General features: G+C 45.8%; 1 protein-coding gene across 1 annotated transcript in view; it reads right to left on the bottom strand.

Annotated features, from left to right (window-relative positions):
• Positions 1–19264, bottom strand: part of LOC121579777 (UV radiation resistance-associated gene protein) — a 137511-nt gene that overhangs the window by 41387 nt on the left and 76860 nt on the right. The gene's annotated exons all lie outside the window — the stretch shown is intronic.

The following is a 19264-nucleotide window of genomic DNA, read 5'->3' as shown; positions in this document are numbered from 1 at the left end:
AGGAGTTCTCCAACAGCGGGGCAATGGCATCGAGCTGGTCGCCCCAGCTACCGCTAGCCGTCGCTCCAGGATTCCCCGTGGGGATATCCATGGCCTTTGATGAGTCATCGTGGATGCCAGCCCCCATGTTTGTGTCCTGTTGGCTCAGGCTAGCTTGACGTGCTAGCCTGCGACATAGGCTATTCACAGTGAAAAGGGCACAGTGTGGACAGGAGCCGGGGGAAGCTAACGCTTCCTGGGCATGTTGCAGCCCAAGGCAAGCGGAGCACATCGAGTGGGTGTCCTTGGCCAATATCTTGTTTCCACAGGAGCATATTCTAGAGCTTCTCCTCGTTTGGGGTGGGAGATGCTTTTGTCACCATAGTTAGAGGGAATAGCTGAGATGCTATGTTTTTAGCTGTCAGAAGAAAACTAGCTTGGTAGGCTAGTCAGATAGCTAGCAATTAGTGGGTTATCTCTGACGGTGGCACTTGGTGTGATGGCCAGATACCGTTTCCGAAAAGACAGATTAGAAAAGATAGCTGGGTGTAGCTAGTAAAAACTTTTCTTGTTGGAGTAAAAACAACAAACGCTAGCTAGCGTGGTGGCTAGCTTGCTAATGACTAGTCACTGTTTGGATACAGCTAACTTGGTCATGAACGAGTTAGCTATGGTGAAGGAAAAGGAAAATTGCCACCACCGCACAGTCCCAAGCGAGTTGTGGACAGTTCAGCTACTTCTGGAAGTCGTGTCGAGGTAAGCTTTCTGATGAAAAGCGTGTTTGAATAACTCAGAGACGCTGCGTCGGACCTTTTATAGGGTAGGAGGGACACCCTCCCCCGACGCACACGTCTCGACGTCCAGCCAATCATGGCTGGTGTAGTGTAACAAAGGCTTCTGACGAATACGCTGGGGGCGTATCCCATAAGTGAAATACCGAAACGAATACTTGAAAGAGAACCAGATTTATCCACACCTTAACTTACAAATGAAAAATGCCCCTTGACACAGAGACAATAGGAAGGAGGGAGAGAGACAGCGGGACGAAAGAGAAAGAAGTGGAGTACTGGATTGAGGGTAATGGAGAGTAACGAATAAACCTCATCTCCAATAGCCATAAGACTGGTTGAGAAATAGCAGTTCAAAGGGAAACAAACCCAAACCCCAATTACAATCAAGAAAAAAATTATTCCGCTTTCTTTTCCATTGGCTTTTGTCGAGTATCAAAATTAGACCGTGCGGTGTTAGGGAAAGGGGTATGGCCCATGTCCGGTTTACTTTGGAGTGTCCTAAACATTCCCCCCATCACCTAGGTTGGTTCAACAGTGACCCTGCCTAGTGTTAAAGATGGAATCTGTGTTAAAGCTGATCTGTCCACCCCAGCACCTTTGTTATTGTTTTGTGGACGAAACAGAGGTGAGGTGCGTCGAGCAGTGGCAAAAACAAATGGCAGTACGCATTCTGCTGTTCTATCGTGCGTGCAATGATGTCCGAGGGAAAGAAACAGTGTTGTTTGCAGCAACTTCTTTGTGGTTGTAATATCCCAAACGGATGTGGCAGTATCTCCATTAAGGATTCCAGCTTTAAGGAGATAAAGATATCTCTCAACACTGTGCCATGGCTAGGGGAAAGAGACAGGAAAACCAAATCCCAGGCAGACATATATGTGAACAAAGAATGATTTCTTAAAATTGATTATTGATAAGAATTGAGGGCAAAACTAATCTCAATAGCATTCCATCAAACAATTCCAAACAGATTTGTTCCGCTGCGGCAAACTCACAAAATATAAAATTGTATTCCAAGGGCCCTGCAGCCAATTCTTGTTGCCAAACTCACATATTGTGTTTGCCCCCTTATTTGTTTTGTATCAGATAAAGGAGGAGTAATCTTCGACTAGACGAGCGAATCAAAATAAGCTGGTTATGTTCCCTCTATATCAAAGCCTGTCCAGAATTTACCCTGTTCTGAACCTTTAGACTCCATTTGTAATAACTCATAAGTTTGCCTAGCTATCTTACACTGATTGCATTCATTCTCTCTAATTTCTCTCCAGTCACTCACTGCCAACCCTCATTTGAACCGGCCAAAACCAGGCACAAAAAAAAAATGTTTAATATCAGACGTGTACTGGTATAATGTCTCCCCTCAAAATCATACCATTGATCCTAAGTATTAAATGCCTGCACAGGGAGATGAAAGACAACCTTGATATTGCTTTCTGCAACACTGCTGTCCTGTGTGTGTGTGTGTGTGTGTGTGTGTGTGTGTGCGCACTTGAACCTCCACATTATCCCTGTATGCCATTCAACTCCACACCAACTGGCAGGGGGGCACTTTATGTCATGAGAGAAGTCAGGGGGAAAAGATTCTAATACAAACTCCATCTCTTGCTCCTCTTGGAAAATGAGTGAAGAGGACAAATGTTGAATGTCTGGAGTCTGGGCCCTCCATGTAAGGTAACTGGCTGCCTATCAAACGGTGCCAACCATTATCAGAGCTACCATAACTTCAAGAGGGAGAGAAAAAAATTAAAAAGGAAAGAACAAAATAACACAAAGGTATTGTTCGGTCCATAAATCAAAGGATAACCTCAACTTTTTTGGAGGCCAACCTCTTCAGTTTGTTCCATTTGTTCTGAGAGATGGAAAAGAGAAAGTGGCAGTGTGTTTCTAACAAGGGAATAGAGAAGGGGGTTCTGTACCTAATGAGCTGGTACAGGAACTGGGTTGAGAGTCTCTCGTGCTCCTAACTGTATGCAACTTTTTATTTCAAACTATTTTAAGTAAGTGTGTATGCAGCTGATTATTCCATACAAAGTAAGTCATTAAGTACATGTAAATAAGTAATTGGGCTAAACTTTAGCTCAAACAATCTGGGATGGGAGGCTATATCTTGTCCAGAGCACTGAGGTGGAGAGTAGACCCAACTGTATGTCTGCAGGGATGGATACACTAAGAGTCATGGCTGGGCTGTTGAGAGGTGGCCCTTTCCTCTCCTCCTGCCCTACTGCTTTCACAGCCCAGAGAGATGCTGCCCTCTCCACTCTCTACCCCTGAAAGGAAGGGTGTGCGCCAAACTACTTCACGGTGACTGTTGTAACTGGTGTATGTATGTGTGTCGGGCTAAGCAGCCAAACGACCCAAAATGCACAAATACTGGTAACATAACACGTATGATGTACATGCATGTGCATGACTTAAGTATGTATATGTCTGTAGTCAAACACTACCTTACCTACTTAGCCACATGTCTGTTTAAGTATTGGGCACCGTGCGGGCAGCTCTTGTGGGACAAGGGGGACAATTATTCTCCACCCAGACAAGCTGTAGCCAGCCCAACAACCGAACGAACGGGTGTCAGATGTGTTTAACCCAAAGATAGGTGTTTCCATGGCGACCTGCACCCCTCGCCCTGAGTGGCAGCCTACACCAATTAGTGTAGTTTTGTGGGAGGGAGGGTTGCGAAGATTGAGGCAATTTCTCTCCAAAAAAAATCCTTCCACTCCGACACCCCCTTTAAAGCAAGGCAGTGTTTATTTAACTAGCTCTTTCATTAGCCACTTAACTCCTCTTTCTCAAACAACTGTGAAAGGATTATGTGGGCCCTGGGACAGTCAGGGGCCCTCCAGTCCAGCTACAGCACAGCTCATCACAAACGCTTCATTAATAAGACTTGGGAATGGGTTTGGATCGATGGGGAAGGATTACATGACAGTAAAGGCTGACACCATCCATAACCCTCACTCTCCCAGTCAGAGTAATGCAGCTTGACATCAGGGGTGCTGGGAAGGGAGGGAGCCTCCCTAATGGGGTGAGATTTTATTTGATGGAAGGGGAGGGAGGGGAGTGTGGAGAGAGTGACATCCCCACAACGTTTGTGTTTGTGGGATACGTGTTTAAGGGAGAAGGGGAGAGAGACAATGACTTTGATTCTGATGGGATTTCTTCACAATGAGTAGAGTTCGAAGACGAGATCTGTTAAATCGGATTAAAAAGACTGTCACTCTGGAAAAAAAAGACCTGAATGAGATCCACAGGAGAGGAGGGAAAAGGAGAGGAGTGATTAGTGATGAAGAGAGAGAGATCGAGAGAGAGGCTTGACACAGCCCAGCCAGAATAGTTGATCTTTTTTTAAATACCGACCAGATGGGGCCAGCATAATTTTATTCCTAAAGCTGTTTAATTTCATTGAGGCGGAATAGGCCTTGCAGATGATGAAAAGCCATTCAGCCAGAACGCACATGAGAAAGGCAAGGCGCACAGAGCTTTTTGATAAATTAACTACGAAAACAAGTTTTCTAGACTTGCTGACATGAAATATACTTGGTCTCTGGCCCCTCGCCGATTCACACGACTAGAGGGAGAAAAGTGAGCTTCGCGCTTGGCCGGCTCACACACCCACAAGTACAGAATCTCTTCTTTTTTTAAGGCCTCACTCCATCTTCGTTCTTCTCCTGTGAGGAAAAATAATGTTGGGCCAGTTGTACACATTATGATACGGCTCTGATAAGAGGACCAATCTAATCCCAGCAGACGCAGGGAAACTTAATAAAAACAAACCTGCCACTGACTATGTGAAGTCTTTACATCTTCTACTACTTATCATATTTTCCCTCTGCCCCTCCCCCTCACCACACAGTCATTCCTCAGATATTATGAAAATGTATTTTGAAGTGGGACTGGCTGGGAGAGTTTTTTTGTTGAAATGATTGGTTTTGAAATGTCTGTGTGCTTAGAGACGGACCAAAACTGTAACCTAGCGGCTGGGTTACAGAGGACAACAGACCATACCTGGGTTCAAATAGTGTTTAAAATAGCTCAAATACTTGAGCTGTGCTTGACTGAGCTTTCCTGGTGAAAGGGAACCAACTAGAGTAGTCCCAAAAGTGCAATCGCCGTGCATCTGGCACTCCGGGCAGGTTAAATCAAATGCTCAAACATTTGAAAGATTTCAAACACTATTTGAACCCAGGTCTGTCTGGAGCAAGACTCCAGCAAACAAACAGCCTTGGCTACAAATCTCAAGCAGCTGGAAACTTCAGCCACACTATTAAGTTAAATAACGGAGCATTGGAGCCAACACTTTCCTAACACCCATAACCCCTAGCTAGCGCCATTGTTGTTGTGTTCTCCTCTCCCCCTCCAAACTGTGGAGGGAACATTTAAAGCACACAGATAAACACTTTGATAATTATATGATTTTACTACAGCTTTGCACTGAGGATTCAACATGACACAGGCCATAACAGTTTCATCAGATTATAGCATATTTTCTAATGTGTTCAAGATTTAGGGTCCAATATTGGAAGACCAATTGTGAAGAGACTGCAATCCACCAATTCCTCTTGATGTAGGAATTCCACTTGGCAAGAAAAAAAGAGCATGACTAGAAACCAACTCTCTCCACTGATCCCTTTGTCCTCATCAATCTCTTTAACTTCTAGTTTGCAACAATTGCTTTGCCGTCTCCCTTGCAAAGACAGCAAATAACCCACACGAGAAAGAGTGTGAGTATGGGGAAACAGTATGCAGTTTTAGAGGCCTTTTTCCACCCATATATTTAGTGTAGCGGGCTGCTCTGGCACCTCTTTGCGGTGATAGGCAAACCCTGAGCTACTGACCTCAAACCATGGAAATTCAATTAGAGTATTTAAGTGTTTCACAAAGCCGTAGGTGGCTGTCCAGAGGAATGCCTGTAAAAACCTGGCAGCCCATGCAGCCCAGGCGTAATCGCAGCTTGCTGATGGCCCTGCTCCCCGCTCCATTCACAGGCCCTAAATTGGAAACCACAGGACGGTGACATACGTATGTACACTGAACAAAAATATAAATGCAACATGCCTCAATTTCAAAGATTTTACTGAGTTGCAGTTCATATAAGGAAATCTGTCAAATTAAATACATTCATTAGGCCCTAATCTATGGATTTCACATGACTGGGAATACAGATATGCATCAGTTGGTCACAGATACCTTAAAACAAAAAGGAGGGGTGTGGATCAGAAAACCAGTCAGTATCTGGTTTGACCATCATTTGCCTCATGCAGCGCAACACATCTCCTTTGCCTAGAGTTGATCAGGCTGTGAGATGTTGTCCCACTCCTCTACAATTCCTGTGCAAAGTTGCTGGATATTGGCGGGAACTGGAACGCGCTGTCGTAAACGTCGGTCCAGAGCATCTCAAACATGCTCAATAGGAGACATGTCTGGTGAGTATGCAGGCCATGGAAGAACTGGGACATTTTTTACTTCCAGGAATTGTGTACAGGTCCTTGCGACATGGGGCCGTGCATTATCATGCTGAAATATGAGGTGATGGCGGCAGATGAATGGCACGACAATGGGCCTCAGGATCTCGTCACGGTATCTCTGTACATTCAAATTGCCATCGATAAAATGCAATTGTGTATGTTGTCCGTAGCTTATGCCTGCCCATACCATAACCCCACTGCAACCATGGGGCACTCTGTTCACAACATTGACATCAGCAAACCGCTGGCCCACACAACGCTATACACGCTTGTCTGTCATCTGCCCAGTACAGTTGAAACCAGGATTCACCTGGTGAGGACAATGAGCACGCAGATGAGCTTCCCTGAGACGGTTTCTGACAGTTTGTGCAGAAATTATTTGGTTGTGCAAACCCACAGTTTCATCAGCTGTCTGGGTGGCTGGTCTCAGACGATCCCGCAGGTGAAGAAACCGGATGTGGAGGTCCTGGGCTGGCGTGGTTACAAGTGGGCTGGGGTTGTGAGGCCGGTTGGACGTACTGCCAAATTCTCTAAAACGACGGCTTATAGTAAATAAATGAACATTCAATTCTCTGGCAACAGCTCTGGTGGACATTCCTCAACATTCCTGCAGTCAGCATGCCACAACTTCAGACATCGGTGGCATTGTGTTGTGTGACAAAATTGAATATTTTAGAGGGGCCTTTTATTGCCCCCAGCACAAGGTGCACCTGTGGATGGATTATCTTGGCAAAGGAGAAAGGCTCACTAACAGGGATGTGAACAAATTTTGTGCACAAAATCTGAGAGAAATAAGCTGTGTGTATGGATAATTTCTGGGATCTTTTATTTCAGCTCATGAAACATGGGACCAACACTTTACATGTTGCGTTCATATTTATGTTCAGTATAAATAACTGCAGTCACAGAGCTTTCTATAAGTCATCCTTCTAACAGAAGGTATTGACAGTGTTACTCTGCTTCAGCTGGACGGACATACCAAAAATAACAAAAAGTAAAAGGTGGTCTCGGCAACCTACGTTAGCTTTGGGTGCCACTGTTGGGCCAAGATCCAGTGGTGCCACTACTCCTTCAAGTGTTAACTGCCATATCAGGGAATGCAGTTAACACTTAAGACAGTAACATTGGCACACTACCACTCATACACCTCTCATTTCTGCAGTGTTAAGGGAAACGGGACCGACCCAATCTACCCAATAAGTGGCTCTGGATGTGTACCGACAATAGCTAGCAACAAGGTCTGTGATGGAAAATGGAACAAGAACACACAATGAAAGGCTATGAAAAGCCCTGGGAGAGAGGGGTGTTTTTTTGAGCTATGTGTTTTTAGCTCCTAGAAGACTTGGGTTCAAATAGTATTTAAAATATTTCAAATAGTTTTAAGTGTTTGCTTGAGCCTACCTGGAGTACCAAATGGGTGGGGTTTGCACTTTTGGGACTATTCCATTTGTTCCATTACGCCAGACAAGCTCGATAAAGCACAGGTAAAGGAATTGAAAGACTTCTAATACTATTTGAAACCGGGTCCTAGACTGCCGCTGCTGCAGAGGCCCAGTGATCCACAGGGAACCATACCACAGCCCTGAGAGCCCAGAGTTGCTGTAATACTGTTTCTTTCCGGCTGTTTTTCCACCTCCAGGCCCATCCAGACCAGAGCAGAGCATTATGGTTTACCAGCAGCAGTAGCCACACTTTCTCCCTCCAGTAGCAGTGGGCAGCCAGCAGTTCAGGCCTCCCCTCCAGACTACCCACACATCTCCTGCTCCTCAGACTTGGCCAGAGAACAGTAAACTAAACTCTAGGAGGGAGGGAGGCTGGGGGAGACCTTGGCTGTTCCTATTCCTCTCCCCCATAACCCTCCATGCCTGGACACATTCATCACTACACTCACTGAGGAAAGAAAATGTTATTCATTTATTTAAACTATAAAATACTGAAGCTGTGTGATACGGAGGACCTGCTGCAAGTGCCTGATTTCTTCCAGCTCCATGGGTGGCCGGTTCATATAGAGAAAACAGAACTATGTGATATACAGTGTGTTGCTGCTGCTGTATAACCTACAGCAGGAAAGATAGCATCCTTCCAGTGTTGGAGTGATTCTAAAGGACGTACAGTACATAATATACAACAGCAAGCAAGAATACAGCAGCGATCCACTCAATTACAAACTCACCACAGTTCTATACCTGCCCATTTAAAGTACAGTACAGTATGAACACATTTCCAACATGGGCAGTTATGCACTTACATACTTTAAAAAGCAGAACATAAAAGGCTTGGTGTGGCCAGAATACTCTGAGGTAGACTGGAGTCTGTGACACACTGACAGATCTCTGACTTGACTCTGTGAGAACAGAGTAACTCTACCCTCCAAACAATGGGTTCAAATAGTATCTGTTTTTCTTTCAAACACTTTATATACAATGAAACCAATGGAACAGTCCAAAAAGTACAAACCCCTCCCATCTAGGGACCCTGTAATGCAGAGCGTGTTTGAAAGAAAACAAATCCTATTTGAACCCAGGTGTGGTGAGTTCATTAATCATGTGAGAGAGGGTTGGACAGCTGTCAGAGCTCTCCCTCTCTGGTGCTGTTATTCCTAGACTGTTAACAATCTCTCAATCCAGCGGGTATCACTCCTCTCTCTCCCCTACCCGTTTACTTAACCCACTTACACTCCGCCAAAAACAATTTCTTGCTTGAAATGTGACAAATAAAGTTGGCTAATGAAGTGCTTTTTACTGTCTGAGAAGTTAGAGAGATCCCCTTTAAAGTGGCAGCTTAATGCCATTACAATGTAAACCACATTGTCAGAGGCAGGGGTGTGGAGTGGGCCTCGTATTAGATGTAAAGGGCCTATTACCCAGCCAGTTATTCCTCGGCATTCGGCCATATGGGACTTTGCTTTGAGGATCGCAGCTATTCTTCACCACCAGGCTAAAACAAAAACAGACACATGTTTATGACCCTTCCTGCGGTCTCAAAGAGAACTTGACTTGTTCCCTACCCTCCCATCCATCCCTCCCTCCTCAGAGGGAGATGGAGGGGGGGAATGTAAAGTAAAGTGCAGTACATTGAGAGGCTGTATCTTTGGGCGTGTCTGTCCCATCCATTACGCCACAGGTTTACCACATCAATCCCAGTGAAATTGAAAACTGATTTTGCCTTTGTGGAGGAAGAGTAGTGGCAGCAGGCAGTTTGGTTTGGGAAGCTGATCAACTCCAGGTCCTGCTGTCCCTCTTGATGAGGTGTGTGTGTGTGTGTGTGTGTGAGTGAGAGTGTGTGTAATGGGGATGGGGATGGGAACAGGGTCGGGTAAACAAACAGGATACAGTGTGTTGCTGCCTTTGGGGTTTGGGAGGACACAGAAGCCTGTTTGTGATGTTTTGCAGAGGCGGACAAGCGGAACAGAAGAAAGAGGCTGATCGTTTAAGAGGGGACAGTGCAGACTGACGCGATCGCTTGGCTTCTTCGGGACCCTGGACATACCAGGCTGTGGGGTTGAGTCACGGACCACAAGTCTCTGCTGACTGGATGAACGAACTGGGAGAGAGAGAGGAAGGGTTTCTAGGGGAAAACTGGAATAGGTCTTCTAAATCTAAAGCCTCCTCTCCTATGAAAGCCCAAATGGCCCAGGGGAACCAATGCTCCTCTTTTTATACATTTACATTTACGTCATTTAGCAGACGCTCTTATCCAGAGCGACTTACAAATTATACCTCTCTCTCTCTTATTACCTGCCTCATCTTAATTAAAGACAAGGAGAAGAAACACAGCAGCATATATACATCCAGTCCAACCTTTTCTGCTCAATGCACTGCCTTCAGTTCAATGACACTGTTAGTTTCAAGTATGCATGGGAGATCTTTGTCAGCCCTGGGAGAGGTTGGGATTCAGGAAGGAGGGTCTGAATACGTATGTAAATGTGATATTTCAGTTTTTTTAGAATAAGGCTGTAACGTAACAAAATGTGGAAAAAGTCAAGGGGTCTGAATACTTTCCGAATGCACTGTAGTCCTATAATACAGTCAATTATGTATATAACCCCTGGATTGATGATGCTATGTATTGGCCAATGAGACGGTTTGAAGCCACCGGTCGGCCATATTGGCACTCCCCAGAAGAAGCAGTCCTCCATAAGAATGAATGGAATTCTACAGTATTTCAATTAAATGTTTCAAGGACGAAGTTACATGTATTTAAGTAGTTTTTGTTGCTGTAGTGTGGACAGTAACATTACAAACTTCCTAAAAAGTATACTTTAAGGAAAATGTTTATGTTTAGCTCACATAATATAATTTAAAAGTATGCATTTAGGTGTCTGCACTAGAATAAATGTGGCAAAAACAAATGTAGACATTAATAAATGCATTTCTATAGCTTCCAAAATATATTTTTTTAAATGGTGGAGGAGTGCCAAGATGGCGGCGAGGTGGCTTCAAAACAGCGCCCCCTGTCAGTCATCTAGTGTATATTTAAATAATTGGATACAGACAGTACATAACATACTGTGGTGTACATGAAGTTATTTCTGGAGCCTTGTAGGTTGAACGATGACTGACCAAGGTAAACACACAACTGTTTAGGGAAATGCCAACATGCGTCCATGGAAACCCTGACATAACGTGTGAAAAATGTAACCTGTCCAATTTTAACGTGGGGGTTGTGAACATTCTTGACTTGCACTGTTGAGAGAGAGAGTGTGAGAGGAAGGGAAAGAGACAGTTGTAACACTGGTGCATACTACACACAGATGGCTAGGATACTTTAACAAATAAACTACCAAAAATCGCTGACGGCATCTCCACCACTCCACATCATTATTATCATCATCATAATCATTGGTTAAGATCACTCTCCAATCGGACATCCTGCCAGCCAAGTTAGAACACCTTCTGCCTTCTTTTCCAACCGCTGGGCTCCAGCAATAAAAGCTAGCTATGTCCCAGCTCCTGCTCCTGTTCCCAACGCAGCATGCTGGCAGCCCAGCCAGGCACCTCCACTAACCACTCTTAACCACTAAACACAGTGGCTCCCTCATGAGTCATAGCCTTGTTTTATGGGGCCACAGTTGCCACTCTCTCTCTCTCAATGGCTGGTGCATTACTTTGACGTACGCTCCAGACCACCAGCATGGCCAGAGGTACCACCAGGGGTGCATTGTGGGTAATGCGGTTGCGCTCAGCCAGGGCCCTGGAGTTTGGAGGTTGACAGAGCCGAGCAAGTGGAAGGTTTTTCCCCATGGACCTCAGTGCTAGGCACGGTTGTGTGCCCATGCCTTCCACTTCCCCCTCCCTCCGTCAGCTAGCTCCAGGTCGGTCCCGTGCAACACTGAGCATCCTGCTCCCAGACCAGGCAAATACGATACCCCTGACTTACTGACTCAGAGCTAATTGTTGTGCCCCCCAACCCCCTCACCGACCTACCCCTACCCTCGTTCCCCCACCCTTCAACCTTTATATAGCGTCTTTTGGAGTCTAATCAGGCCCACATGCCTGTTTCACCAACGGGCATATGGATAACACAGGGAGGAGAGAGCGAGATAAAAAGAGAGAGAGAGGGAGAGAGAAGAGAGAGAGAACACAGCAGCATGGCAGAGATCCAGCTTTCCCTGAGAGCCAGTCTCACTAACTTGGCTAATTTGTCTGTGTGAAACCCAGGATTTGAGGCTTTAGTGATTCTGCCCCATGCAAAGAGACTTTCAACACCTGTGGCCTCCTGCTCTGGAAGGAAGGAGCAGCCAGACACCACTCACTTCACTACGTAGTGCACTCATTCAAAGGGGCTAGAATAGGACAGGCCGCTCCGTGAGAAGCACAAGGCATTAGCAACGCTTAAATCATGTTACTGGGGTGCAAATTGGGAGCAGATTGCAAAGATGCATGTTAACAAACTTGGAAATGTCTCCACTTCAAATCCTACGATCCATTTGGTAGATGTTTGTGTTGCAACATGCCATTTGCAGACCTCACAAGGAAGGAAAAAGGAGGGCAAACAGGGTTCTGTCCAAGTAACAAGATGGCGCCGACAGACACGGTCACCCTGTTTCTAGCATCTAGCAAACTTTGCAGTATTTAGTTTGTGTTATTTTTTACATTATTTGCTCAGAACGTTTCTTGTTTTATTAGCTACAGCCGGAAATAACATTTGGATATTAGATCAGCGGTCACATCAGAAATTCTAGTAGAAATTCGACTTCCCTGACCTGGATCCTTTCTTTGAACTTCCCGATGCAGCTCTATTCAACCCGGGGGCTGCCACAAAATGCCAACGCCGGAGAAGAGGTAGAAGGAGTGAGGCCCTAGTCAGACTGAGGCGGCGTGCATACCATCCACCGTTTCCGAGTATATTACTCACTAACATTCAGTCCTTGGACAATAAAGTAGACGAGATCAAGACAAGGATCTCCTTCCAGAGAGATATCGGGGACTGTAACATACTCTGCTTTACGGAATCATGGCGCTCTCCGGATATATTGTCCCCGTCCATTCAGCCAGCGGGATTCTCCCTCCATCGCGCGGATAGGAAGAAATAATTATCCAGGAAATAGAAGGGGGAGGGTTTTGTTTCATGATTAACAACTCATGGTGTGATTGCTGTAACGTACAGGAATTCAAGTCCTTTTGTATTCCGATCTGGAATACCTCACCATCAAATGCATAGAGAATGTTCTTCGGTCATTGCCGTGTATATTCCCCCCCAAGACGACTCAACGACGGCTCTCAAGGAACTACACTGGCCTACAGTATGTGCAAACTGGAAACCGCATATCCAGAGGCCGCATTTATTGTAGCTTGGGACTTTAATAAAGGAAATCTGAGTGAAACGCTACCAAAAATCTATCAACACTCCTGTGCTACACGGACCCTGGATCATTGCTACTCTCCCTTCCGGCACGGCTACATGGCCCTCCTCCTCCGCCCTCCCTTCGGCAAATCAGATCACGCCTCCATTCTGCTCCTCCCCACCTATAGGCAGAAACTTAAAAAGCAATCGGAATCTATGAACACGCGGACTGTGAAATGTTCCGGGTCGCCCCTGAGAATAGTATTGACGTATACACTGACTCGGTGACTGAGTTCATCAGGAAGTGAATAGAGGATGTTGTTCCCACTGTGACGATTAGAATTTCTACAAACAAAAACTGTGGATAGATGCCAGCATTTGCGCAAAACTGAAAGCGCGAACCACCCACCACATTTAAACATGGCAAGGTAACAGGGAACATGGACGTGTACAAACAGTCTAGCTATGACCTCCATAAGGCAATCAAACAGGCAAAACGACAGTACAGGGACAAAGTGGAGTCACAATTCAACGGCTGAGACACGAGACATATGTGGCAGGGACTCCAGACAATCACAGATTATAAAGGGAAAGCCTGCCACGTCGCAGACACCGACGCCATGCTCCCGGATGAGCTAAACACCTTCGCCCGCTTCGAGGAAAACAACACTAAGCCGCCAACACAGGCCCCCGACACTCACAGGGACTGTGTGCGCTCGTTCTCCGTGGCCGACGTAAGTCATTTATGTTGATTTTAAACAGGTCTTTCTCATTGATATCAAATCAATTTTTCAAGAGAGTCCTGGTCCAACAGCAGCAGGGGGAACAAAGTTTCAGACAAAACAACTTACATACACTAACACAACATTGAACAAAACTATAGACACACATACAGTACAACAATTACATATTATGTAAAGAAACACAAATGTGATAACTAAAAAACAGCTGTCCTAAAGACAATTACACTCTATGACATTTACATCGACCAAGTGTTTAAACTCCACCAACGTGACTAGATCATCAAATTTTAAAATGTTCAGGAGAGAATTCCAGGACTACGGAGCTGAGTAACTAAAACTATTTCTACCATAACCTGTTCTAATTCTTAACCCTTGCAAGGCTGCATCCCATGTCGCGTCCTCAGAGCATGTGCAGACCAGCTGGCTGGAGTGTTTATGGAAATATTCAATCTCTCCAAACTCTGTTGTTCCCACTTGCTTCAAGATGTCCACAATTGTTCCTGTATCCAATAAAGCAAAGGTAACTGAACTAAATGACTATTTCACACTGCCTTATCCCACCTGGACAAGATAAATACCTATGTAAGAATGCTGTTCATCGACTACAGCTCAGCCTTTAACACCATAGTACCCCCCAAGCTCAATACTAAACTCAGGGCCCTGGTTCTGAACCCCTCCCTGTGCAACTGGGTCCTGGACTTCCTGACGGGCCGACCCCAAGTGGTGAAGGTAGACAACAACACCTCCGCCACACTGATCCTCAACACAGGGGGCCCACAGGGGTGCGTGCTCAGCCCCCTCCTGTACTCCCTGTTTACCCATGACTGCGTGGCCACGCACCTCTCCAACTCAATCAAGTTTGCTGATGACACAACAGTGGTAGGCCTGATTACCAACAACGATGAGACAGCCTACAGGGAGGAGGTGAGAGCCCTGGTGGAGTGGTGCCAGGAAAACAGCAGAGGGAGCACGCCCCCATCCACATTGACGGGGCCGCAGTGGAGAGGGTCAAAAGCTTCAAGTTCCTCGGCGTGCACATCACTGATAACCTGAAATGGTCCCTTCACACAGACAGCATGGTGAAGGCGGCGCAACATCGCCTCTTCAACCTCAGGAGGCTGAAGACATTTGGATTGGCCCCTAAGACCCTCACGAACTTCTAAAGATGCACCATAGAGAGCACCTGTCGGGCTGTATCACCGCCTGGTATAGCATTTGCACCGTCCGCAACTGCAGGGCTCTCCAGAGGGTGGTGCGGTCAGCCCAATGCTTTATTGGGGGCACACTGCCTGCCTTCCAGGACATCTACAGTACCGGTGTCACAGGAAGGCCAACAAGATCATCCAGGACCTCAGCCACCCGAGCCACGGCCTGTTCACCCCGCTACCATATAGAATGCGTAGACAGTACAGGTGCATCAAAGCTGGGACCAATAGACTGAGAAACAGCTTCTATCCCCAGGCCAACAGACTGTTAAACAGTCACCACTAGGCGGCCTCTGCCCAGTACTCTGCTCTGAACCTTAGTCACTGTTACTAGCCAGCACTCGGTAATGCAACTTAAAGACTGCTGCCCTATGAACAGTTGAAGTCAGAAGTTTACATACACCTTAGCCAAATACATTTAAACTCAGTTTTTCACAATTCCTGACATTTAATCCTAGTACAAATTCCCTGTCTTAGGTTAGATAGGATCACCATAGGTCAGGGCTTTGTGATGTCCTTAAGCCATTTTGGCACAACTTTGGAAGTATGCTTGGGGTCATTGTCCATTTGGAAGACCCGTTTGCGACCAAGCTTTAACTTCCTGACTGATGTCTTGAGATGTTGCTTCAATATATCCACATAATTTTCCTTCCTCATGATGCCATCTATTTTGTGAAGTACACCAGCATGATGCTGCCACTCCCGTGCTTCACGGTTGGGATGGTGTTCTTCGGCTTGCAAGCGTTCCCCTTTTTCCTCCAAACATAACGATAGTCATTATGGCCAAACAGTTCTATTTTTGTTTCATCAGACCAGAGGACATTTCTCCAAGAAGTATGATCTTTGTCCCCATGTGCGGTTGCAAACCGTAGTCTGGCTTTTTTATGGCGGTTTTGGAGCAGTGGCTTCTTTCTTGCTGAGTGGCCTTTCAGGTTACGTCGATATAGGACTCGTTTTACTGTGGATATAGATACTTTCGTACCTGTTTCCTCCAGCATCTTCACAAGGTCCTTTGCTGTTGTTCTGGGATTGATTTGCACTTTTCGCACCAAAGTACGTTCATCTCTAGGAGACAGTACGCGTCTCCTTCCTGAACGGTCATACAAAGGAAGCTGAAAGGGAGCCCTTATTGCCACCTGACATCCAATGCACCCCACTACACACACCTACACCATCCCCTACACACAAACACACACCCCGCCCTCCTGACAGGAGGCCTAAATAAAAACAACATATTCCCAGGCTGCCACTTCAAAGATGGCCCTCCTGCTGCACCCTGAATCCTCGCCAGCTTTGCCATATCACTTTGCACACCAGCCAACTTAATAAGAGATGGACGTATAATGTCTGCCATCCACCACTGGCTCAGTGTGTGTGTGTGTGTGTCGCTGTGTAACCAGAACTCTGCTTTGTGTCAGAAGCCAGATGCTACACACCGTGGTAGCCCAGCCACGGCAGGGCGCAACGTAAGGAGCACATTAAAACACTAAAGAGAAAAACTTTTTAAAAACAAACACAATAATAACAACCAGCCTGCGAAGCAACGCAAAGAGCTGGCTCTTTTGGTAAATGATATTAGTAAGGGGAAAAGCTAGTCTCAGTGTTTCTAATATGGTTGGGGGGGGTCATGAAAGCAGCCATTTCCTATTAAAGCCTTCAGAGTATTAACAAGAACCATACCGTGGTCTCTACTCTAACGTCGTTGGGACGCAAACCAGGTCTCCCAGATAAAGTGGTCTAAAACGGCCAGGGTTGGGGGAAACCCAAATCCACTTTAAAAAGGAGGTAATTACATGTAGCGTGACAGTGTTGCGTCGCTTCATGCATTCCCCCAGACTACTGGAACACATGTGATGGCAGCGGAACTGAGTAATCAGACACAGGAGTCATGCGGTGTACAGCAATTCCCCTTAGATGGTTGAAAAACTGTCTTTGTGGTGGGTTCCGCTATATCTACTATGACATGTTTACAACTTTCACTGCTCTGAAACAATGTTTCACTACCATTGTCAGCTGCAGGGAGCTGATCCATGCAGTGCACTTAGGTTGATTTTGAGACGGCCCAGTACCTCATCCTAAACATCGCTCCAGTCACATATGGAATGCATAAGATGCAGGTGGTGAGGTTAGGCAACAACACATCCACCACGCTGACCCTCAACACGGGGGCCCCTCAGGGGTGCGGGCTAAGTCCCCTCCTGTACTCCTTGTTCACCCACGACTCCAACACCCTCATTATGTTTGCTGACGACACGACGGTGGTTGGCCAGATCACCGACGACTATGAGACAGCCTATAGGGAGGAGGTCAGTGACCTGGCAGTGTGGTGCCAGGACAACAACCTCTCCCTCAACGTCAGCAAGCAGCAAATTGTCTGACTTCAGTCACCCAAGTCATAGACTGTTCTCTCTGCTACCGCACGGCAAGTGGTACAGGTACTGTAAGTCTGGAACCAACAGGACCCTGAACAGCTTCTACCCTCAAGCCATAAGACTAATAAATAGTTAAATAGTTTACCAAATACAGTTGCTACCAGGACTAGCTGCATTGACCCTTTTTGCATTAACTCTTGACTAATCACATACACTGCTGCTACTGTTTATTATCTATCCTGTTGCCTAGTCACTTTATCCCTACCTATATGTGCATATTTACCTCAATTACTTTGTACCCCTGCAAATCGACTCGGTACTGGTACCCCATGCTTATAGCCAAGTTACCATTACTCATTGTGCATTTATTTCTAGTGTTATTATTTTTCTATTATTAAATTTGTTTTCCTCTCTGCATTATTGAGAAGGGCCTGTAAGTAAGCATTTCACTGTTAGTCTACACCTGTTGTTTACAAAGCATGTGACAAATTTGATTTTGAGATGCTGGACTGGGAAGAACGCATGAGCTCACCATTATCTGGCTCTCACCATTATCAGCATTATCTGGCTCTACAACCACATATACATGCACGCACGTACTCACACACACACACACACACACACACACACACAGCACTGATATCCCCCCTTCGACCTGACAGTTACTGCAGTATATTAAAGTCAATCAAATGACACAACCCTCAACAATTTTTTCCAGGCTAGTATTTTAACTCTAAACTTGGCAGAGCGGAGAAGCAGAAGTGATGGAATGAAAGTCCGATTTTATTTGAGGTTAGAGCAACTCACCACAGAAAAAGGTCACCAGGCTATAATAAAAAATAAAAAAACTGGAAATATATGAACCTCTCATGTATAATTTAAAATCATAAAAATACATCAAACATACGGCGATAAAACTGTTTCTTGATTTCAGTTTGGTTGCATAAGGCAAATACTCTAGAATACGATCATTTTGAAACATAAAACACTATTTACCCGGGATCATACATACTGTCCAAAATAAATGGTCCTGCTGGTGAAGGTTATAACGTGCACCCTTGATCTCTCTCCTTGGGGATTTTCAGTCTAGGCTTATTTTCATTTGCTGTCTAAAATGTTTCCCCCCATCTCTTTCTCTCTTGTTGTTGGACCAAGGCGGATGGCAGCAGTTTGGATAGCAGCTAGCTAGCAGGTTACGGCAGTGCGTCAAAGTCCAAACCTCCCAAAGTGCAGTCATTTGAACCCAGCCACCTGTTGGAGTTAATTGCCCTGCCTAATACACTGGAGAGATTCGAATTCCTTCATTACACATTCTCACCGCTGGCTTGAGAGAGAGACAGCGACAGGGAATGGAATGCAAATTGTTTTATTTGGTGGAGGGAGGGGGGACTCACACAGGTCAACACATTAGATTCACTTTCATCAGCCCAGACAGGGCAAGAGTTCGGCCCCTTTCCCAGAGAAGAGAAGAGTGAGTGAGTGAGTGAGTGAGTGAGTGAGTGAGTGAGTGAGTGAGTGAGTGAGTGAGTGAGTGAGTGAGTGAGTGAGTGAGTGAGTGAGTGAGTGAGTGAGTGAGTGAGTGAGTGAGGTCTGTCTGTCTGTCTGTCTGTCTGTCTGTCTGTCTGTCTGTCTGTCTGTCTGTCTGTCTGTCTGTCTGTCTGTCTGTCTGTCTGTCTGTCTGCATGCATCCCAGTTTTTCCAGGCCATTCAAAGGGATAGGAACACAGGAACAAGGCTCCAGTCCAGATGGACATGATTGAGCCATCCAAAACATGTGTAACAACCTGCAGACCACTGCAAACACTAAGGCAGTTTCCCACACAGGAACCTTTCTGTGGCATAACACCATCAGACTACCTGACCTTCTCATATCAGCCTGACACGTTTGTCACGTCTTACCTGGGAAATAGTTGGTCTGTGTGTGTG

Source organism: Coregonus clupeaformis, chromosome 13 (genome assembly GCF_020615455.1).
Source record: "Coregonus clupeaformis isolate EN_2021a chromosome 13, ASM2061545v1, whole genome shotgun sequence".
NCBI lineage: Eukaryota > Metazoa > Chordata > Actinopteri > Salmoniformes > Salmonidae > Coregonus > Coregonus clupeaformis.
This window is presented reverse-complemented; position numbering and strand designations above follow the sequence as displayed.